Source organism: Lepus europaeus, chromosome 8, assembly GCF_033115175.1.
Source record: "Lepus europaeus isolate LE1 chromosome 8, mLepTim1.pri, whole genome shotgun sequence".
NCBI classification, from domain to species: domain Eukaryota; kingdom Metazoa; phylum Chordata; class Mammalia; order Lagomorpha; family Leporidae; genus Lepus; species Lepus europaeus.
In genome coordinates, this window is record NC_084834.1 from 33,201,996 (window position 1) to 33,209,790 (window position 7,795).

Genomic DNA, 7,795 nt, shown 5'->3' on the forward strand with positions numbered 1-7,795 from the left:
CCAGAATGTAATGACAAATGAAGTCAAGCCCCAGCCTACCTACTGTCAAATACACATCTGTCGATGACCTGGAGTCCCTGTGAAATATTAGTGAAAAAGAAACTTCTATTTGGAAGGCATTGCCATGTGTAGTTGTTTCTGCAACAAAACTAATATGATCATCCTCTAGTTTAGATTAGAGAGACTGACCAGGGGGTGGTTCTGCTTGTAAGCAAAACATAAAAGGTTAAAGTCACGTTTTGCTACACACTGAGAAACACTGCATCAATATTATTAGTAGCTAATATTTATACATGAATGATTTTGAAATCTTATGTAATGTTATGAAGAAAATATCACTCTCCAGAATTCCTCTTACAAAAAGAGAACTATATTAGAAAAATACTTTGGTGGTTGATTAGGTGAGACAGTGAGAGAATGTAGGAGGGGGCAAAATAATTCTTGGCAGGTGGAGGTAGGGTTTTGACTTTTTTTTTTTTTTCATTGATATTGAACCAGAGACAAAAGGGAACCAGAAAGAGGAAGACAGGAAGTGGAACCAGACTGCAGTTCTCAATATGATATCTCCCAGTGAGACCTTCCTACCAATTTCCTATCTATTAAGCTTATGTAATGCTTGGTTCAGGAAACTTCTGGTGTGGAAAAGGTTTGCTCCTAGACCAATACGCTGAGAAAGTTTCATTGGTACCAAAACATACATGTAAAATCTTAAAGACAGGAGCCCTTAGAAGTGACAGGGAGATGTGGGAAGGACTGAATTGTCACAGTTTGGAGAGTTGAGCCAGTTTAATCTGATATCTTAGAATGGGCTCCTGGTGATAGGCAAATTGTACCAACAATTAAAATTTATTCCCATTTTACTGATGAGGAAATGCATGCTCATAGCATTGACATGTTTCCTTGAATCTCAAAGCCAGATTTTGAAAAGCTGGGATGAATGTCTGATCTGAATTTCCCCAAAGGCTGTGCTCTTTCCTCTCTGCTATTCTGGTTCCATGCTAAATCTAAATGTTTATGATAAATTTACAATTCTTAGAATGTTAATGAAAGTAATTATGTATGGAAGTCTTTACTTATGTTTCTCTTTTATTAATAAAATTCTAGCATTGTGCCTTTCTTAGTATATTCACTACATTTTAAAACCACAAATTGTGTCACTTCTGGCTTAAAATGTTTTGAAGGTAAAGAATTAAGTCCAATAAATATGGCAGAACCATAATCTCTTCAATACTATGATTTCATGTTTTTGAATATATAACCAGTAGTAGGATTGGATCATATAGTAGTTGCATTTCTACTTTCTAAAGGAATCCCACACTGGTTTCCACAGTGGCTGCACTCATTTTCATCTGTAGCCAATGGTGGACGAGCATTCTCCTTTCTCCACATCCTCACCAGCATTTGCAACTTTCTGTTTGGTAATAACTATTCTAAGAGGGGTGAGGTGACGGATATCTCACTGTGTTTTCGATTTTCATTTCCTGGATGGCTACTGATACTGAGCTTTTTCACATATTTGTTGGTCATTTATTTTCCTTTTCTTGAGAAGCATTTACGTAGGTCTCTTTTGCTCTCTCTTAACAGGATTGTTTTTTGTTGCTGTTGAGTTTGAGTTCCTGAAATATGATGGATATTAATCTTTTATTGGGAATGCCAAGCGGTAGAATAGTGACAGGGAAGTCTCCTCTAGGCTAGGCAAAAATATTAAAGTAAAAAAAAAAAAAAACTGGGGGAGAAAGTGCATTCTTAGGGGGAGAGTTGGAGGAAAAACTGCAGTGGAGATTCCACAGGAGGAGCAATGCTGTGGATCTGATTGGAAGGTGAAGATGCACAACAATGAGCATGGACACAGCAAACAACCCCTGCAGCCCAGAGCTGGAGAAAGCGCCAGCTTTGGAGAGCACGGTGAGATCAGACTGCAGCGGCCCATACCACAGGTGACATAGCCGGGGAGAACCTAGCAGACTACACTGTCTCTGAGTCCAGCCCAGAGCCCTGAGGGGAACACGGTGCCTGCTCACCAAGAGCAAAAGAAAAGGGGCATGCTGCTCTCTTCGCATCTCCCTCCCGGACAAGGGCACCTGGCAACCAGCTGACAGAGGGCGGGCACCATTTTGGACATAAGTGGGAAGCAGCTGTTGCAGGTCTTGTGTTCACACCCATCAACTGGCCAAGATGGCCACCATCTTGTCAGCAGAGGCAAACGTAGCAGCTCTAGGGCACAAACCCGGAAACAGGCAGGGAGAAGGAGCTAGTCTGACGTTAGTACCAGCTGCAGACCCTTGTACGTGCCCAGTACAATTGTAAAATGAGTAGGGCTGTGCTCGCTTCAGCAGCACATATACTAAAATGAGTAGGGCTTGAGAAAGGTGGGTATTGTGCACACATGTGATCCAGGGATTTTATCAGAGGGAAAAAATCCACACTCCCCACTGACTGTGAGTCTGGCTGGAAGGATCAACAGAGGGCTGTGCACTCATGTAGGACTGTGAGGTGCCTCCAAACTCTCATCACGTCGCAGGCTCTGGAGCTCAAACTGCTGAGGTGGAGCACCCCCAAGCAGTTGGCTCTGGGAGTGTCTCTGCTCTTTGTGGATGCGACAGACTAGCAAGTCAAAGCAGATCCTCTGCACCTCATGATTGTGAGAGCCTTGTGTGCTGTGACTGAACAAGAGGGTGCAGGGTATAGCTGAGGCTCCTGGCAATCAGTGAGTGACTTCACATACTCAGAGCTCCCTGACTGCCTGCAGGGGGTCATTGCATTGGGATCTGTGCTCACTCTGAGGACTGCACAGTTCCTTTGTACAGTGCTGACGGCAGCACAAATGAGTATTGCACTCACTTTTGGCTAACATCCAGGCCTTGATCACCTTGGAAGAGATGAAGTGAGTCTGATTAAGCCAACAGAAGTGATCAAAACCTCCCTGCTGATAATAAAGATGAGATCTAACACACCCAACTTGGGTGTCACCTTGGATACTCCTCCAACACTGGAGCACTGAGAAGAGCTCCCTGGCCACACCCAGCACACTCATCTGGGTATTTACTGAAACAGCAGATACTCCAAGAAGCCACAGAGGCATAGTCCAAAGATAAATCCATCAGAGGAAGAAAACGCCAAGTATCCCCACAATTGCTTAAGAATAAACACACAGGATAAGACAACATGAGCCTGCCCCAAAGGAACACAACAATGCTTCAATATTAGAATGTGAAGATGAAGAGATTGATGAAATGCCTGAAATGCAATTCAAAAGATTAATCATAGGATTACTCAGAAGCAATGACACAAATCCAAGAATTAAAGAAATCCATACATGACATGAATGAAAAATTCTCCCAAGAAATTGAGATTTTGAAGAGAAATCAAGACGAAATATTAGAAATGATGAATATGTCAAATAAAATTTCAGTGGAAAGCCTTAATAACAGACTTAGTGAGGCAGAAGAAAGTATTTCCAAGATAGAAGTAGAAGACAAATTTTTGGAAATTTTTCAGACCAAAAAAAAGAAGAAACTAGAAAATTTAAAAACAGTGTTGGAGAGTTATGGGATACTATCAAACAACCCAAATTTGGAGAAAGAAAGGGAAACCAAGTACAAGAAGCACATAGAACTCAGGATAAAAATGACCAGAAAAGATCTTCACCATAACACATTGTAGTCAAACTCTCAACAGTAAAACATAAAGAAAAATGTGCATGAGAGAAACGTGAGATTACTTTCAGAGCATCTCCAATTAGACTTTTCATTGGGCTAGGAGAGAACAGACTGACAGTCCAAGTCTTAAAGAAAAAACTGTCAATCCAAAATATTCTGCTCTTCAATGCTCTCATGTATGAATGAAGTTGAAATAAAGACCTTCCATAGCAAACAGAAATTGAAACAATTTGTCACCACTTGCCCAGCCTTACAAAAGATGCTTATACACAGAAACCCAGAAAGACGGACATCGGTATGAAAGGATGTGAAGGCAGAAAATCTCCCAGTAAAAGTACAAAGGAAACCCAAAGTTAACAATAGGAATATTTATGGAAAAATGTCAGGGCCAAATTGTTAGTTATTTATAGTAATTTTGAATGTAAATAGCCTAAATTCTCCAGTTAAAAAATGCAAGCAGGCTGAATGGATTAAAAAACAAGACCCATCTATTTGCTGCCTACAGGAAGCACCTCACCAACAAATATGATGCAGACTGAAAGTGCAAGGACAGGGAAAGATGTTTCATGCTAATGGAAGTCAAAAAAGAACTGGTGTAGCCAGTTCAGACAAAATAGACAAAAACTGCTGAAAAAGGCAAAGAAGGGCATTTTGTAGTGATGAAGGGATCCATTCAACAGGAATATGTATAAGCACCCAATGGCAAGCACCTGGCTATTTAAAAGAACTGTTAATGGGTCCAAAGGTAGACATAGACTCCAATGCCATAGTAATGGGGGACTTCAACACCCCACTTTTTTTTTTGGACAGGCAGAGTGGACAGTGAGAGAGAGAGAGACAGAGAAAGGTCTTCCTTTTCCGTTGGTTCACCCCCCAGTGGCCTCTGCAGCCAGCGCGCTATAGCCGGCGCACCATGCTGATCTGAAGCCAGGAGCCAGGTGCTTCTCCTGGTCTCCCCTGCGGGTGCAGGGCCCAAGCACTTGGGCCATCCTCCACTGCCTTCCCGGGCCACAGCAGAGCGCTAGACTGGAAGAGGAGCAAGTGGGACAGAATCCGACGCCCCGACCAGGACTAGAACCCAGGGTGCTGGCACCGCAGGCAGAGGATTAGCCTAGTGAGCCGCGGCGCCGGCCAACACCCCACTTTCATCAATGGACAGATCAGCTAGACAGAAAATCAGTAAAGAAATAATAGAGCTAATCAACACCATGGACCAAATGGACATAACTGATATCTAAAAACTTTTCATCTCATATTGCAGAATACACATTTTTTTATTTAATAAATGTGAATTTACAAAGTGCAACTTTTGTATTGTTGTGGCTTTCCCCCCCTGTCAACTTCCCTCCCTCCTGCAGTCCTCCCCTCTCCCACTCCCTCTCCCATCCCGCCCTTCATCGAGTTTCATTTTCAATTACCTTCATATACAGAAGATCAACTTAGTATATACTAAGCAAGGATTCTTTTTCTCAGTGTATGGAATCTTTTTCTAGGATAGACTATATGCTAGGCCATAAAGTGAGTCTGAACAAATTAAAAAAAAAATGAAAATCAGGGCCAGCACTATGATAGAGTAGATTAATCCTCTACCTGCAGTGCCAGCATCCAAAATGAATGCTGGTTCTAGTCCAGGCTGCTCCTCTCCTGATCCAGCTCTCTGCTATGGCCTGGGAAAGTAGTAGAAGATGGTGCAAGTCCTTGGGCCCCTGCACCCACGTGGGAGACCTGGAAGAAGCACCTGGCTCCTGGCTTTGGATCAGGAAAGGGAGGAAATCCTGCCAAAATCCTTCTTTGAAGAGAGCATCACCTCAATTCTTAAACTGGAAAATGGTATATCAGAGAAAGAGAACCATAGATCAATATCCTTTACAAATATAGATATAAAACTACTCAACAAAATACTATCTAATAGAACCCAACAACACATCAGAAAGATCATTCACTTGAACCAAGAGGGATTTATCCCTGGTATGTAGAGATAGTTCCTCATTCACAAATCGATGACATTGACAAACTGAAGAGCAAAATACATATGATAATCTCAATAGACACAGAGAAAACATTTGATAAAATAAACATGCTTTTATGATGAAAACCTGAAGAAAATTTGGTAAAGAAGGGGCATTCCTCGGCCAGCGACGCGGCTCAATAGGCTAATCCTCAGCCTGCGGCGCCAACACCCCGGGTTCTAGTCCTGGTTGGGGCGCCAGATTATGTCCCGATTACTCCTCTTCCAGTCCAGCTCTCTGCTGTGGCCCAGGAAGGCAGTGGAGGATGGCCCAAGTGCTTGGGCCCTGAGCCCACATGGGAGACCAGGAGAAGCACCTGGCTCCTGGCTTTGGATCAGCGCAACGTGCCGGCCACAGCAGCCACTTGGGGGCTGAACCAACAGAAAAAAAGGAAGACCTTTTTCTCTGTCTCTCTTACTGTCCACTCTGCCTGTCAAAAAAAGGCGGGGGGGGGGGGGGCGTTCCTCAACACAATCAAGGCAATTTATGATAAATCCACAGCCAATATCCTATTGAATGGGGAAAAGTTGGAACCATTCCCACTAAGATCCAACCAGACAAGATGCCCACTCTCACCATTGCTATTCAGTATTCCCTTTGAAGTTTTAGCCAGAGCCATTAGGCAAGAAAAAGATATCAAAGTGATACAAATTGGGGCCAGCGCCGTGGCTCAACAGGCTAATCCTCCGCCTTGCGGTGCGGGCACACCAGGTTCTAGTCCCAGTCGGGGCGCCGGATTCTGTCCCGGTTGCCCCTCTTCCAGGCCAGCTCTCTGCTATGGCCCGGGGGGGGGCAGTGGAGGATGGCCCAAGTGCTTGGGCCCTGCACCCCATGGGAGACCAGGAGAAGCACCTGGCTCCTGCTTTCGGATCAGCGCGCCGGCCACAGCAGCCATTGGAGGGTGAACCAAGAGCAAAGGAAGATCTTTCTCTCTCCCTCTCTCACTATCCACTCTGCCTGTCAAAAATAAAAAAAAGTGATACAGATTGGAAAGGGGAAAGTCAAACAATCTGTATTTGCAAATGACGTGATTCTATATATAGGAGATTCAAAAGACTCCACTGAGAAACTATTGAAACTCATAAAAGAGTTTGGTAAAGTGACAGGATATAAAATCAACATACAAAAATCAACAGCCTTTGTATACAGATAATGGCATGGCTGAGAAAGACAATGCTGCAGCTGAGAAAGAACTTCTAAGATCAATCCCATTCACAGTAGGTACAAAAAATTAAACACCTTGGAATACATTTAACTAGGGATGTCAAAGGTCTACAATGAAAATTATAAAACATTAAAGAAATAGAACAAGACACAAAAAAATTGAAATATCTTCCATGTTCATGGATTGGAAGAATCCATATCATCAAAATGTCCATGTTACTGAAAGCAATTTACAGATTCAGTGCAATACCAATCAAAATACCAAGGACATTCTTCTCAGATCTGGAGAAAATAATGCTGAAATTCATATGGAAACACAAGAGACCCCAAATAGCTAAAGCAAGCTTATACAACAAAAACAAAGCTGGAGGCATCACAATACCAGATTTCAAGACATATTGCAGGGCAGTTAAAACCAAAACAGCCTGGTATTGGCAAAAAATAGACATGTAGGCTAATAGAACAGAATACAAACTCCAGAAATGTTTTGTAAAAGGCAAAACACTTATTCTGTCTGAAGAGAAACCATACTATTCCAGAAATCAGTCCATTCATCTACAACCAACTTATCTTTTACAAAGTAGCTGAAATCAGTCCCTGGAGCAAGGACAGTCTCTTCAACAAATGGCACTGGGAAAACTAGATCTCTGCATGTAGAAGTATGAAACAAGACCCCTACTTACACCTTACACAAAAATACACTCAAAATGAATCAAAGACCTAAAGCTATTACCTGCTATCACCAAATTACTAGAGAACATTGTGGAAATCCTGCAAGACATTGACACATGTAGAGTTCTTGGGAAAGACCCCAGAAACACAGGTGATCAAAGCCAAAATTGACAAATGGGAGTACACAAATTGTGACACTTCTGTACTGCAAAAGAAACACTCAGTGAAGTGAAGGGCAACTGACAGAACTGGAGAAATTATTTGCAAATTATGTGACTGATAAAGGACTAA

General features: G+C 42.5%; 1 pseudogene; it reads right to left on the bottom strand.

Moving 5' to 3' along the window:
* Positions 1-7,243: 7,243 nt before the first annotated feature.
* LOC133766179 (U5 spliceosomal RNA) lies at positions 7,244-7,366 on the bottom strand (annotated as a pseudogene).
* Between the last annotated feature and the right edge of the window lie 429 nt (positions 7,367-7,795).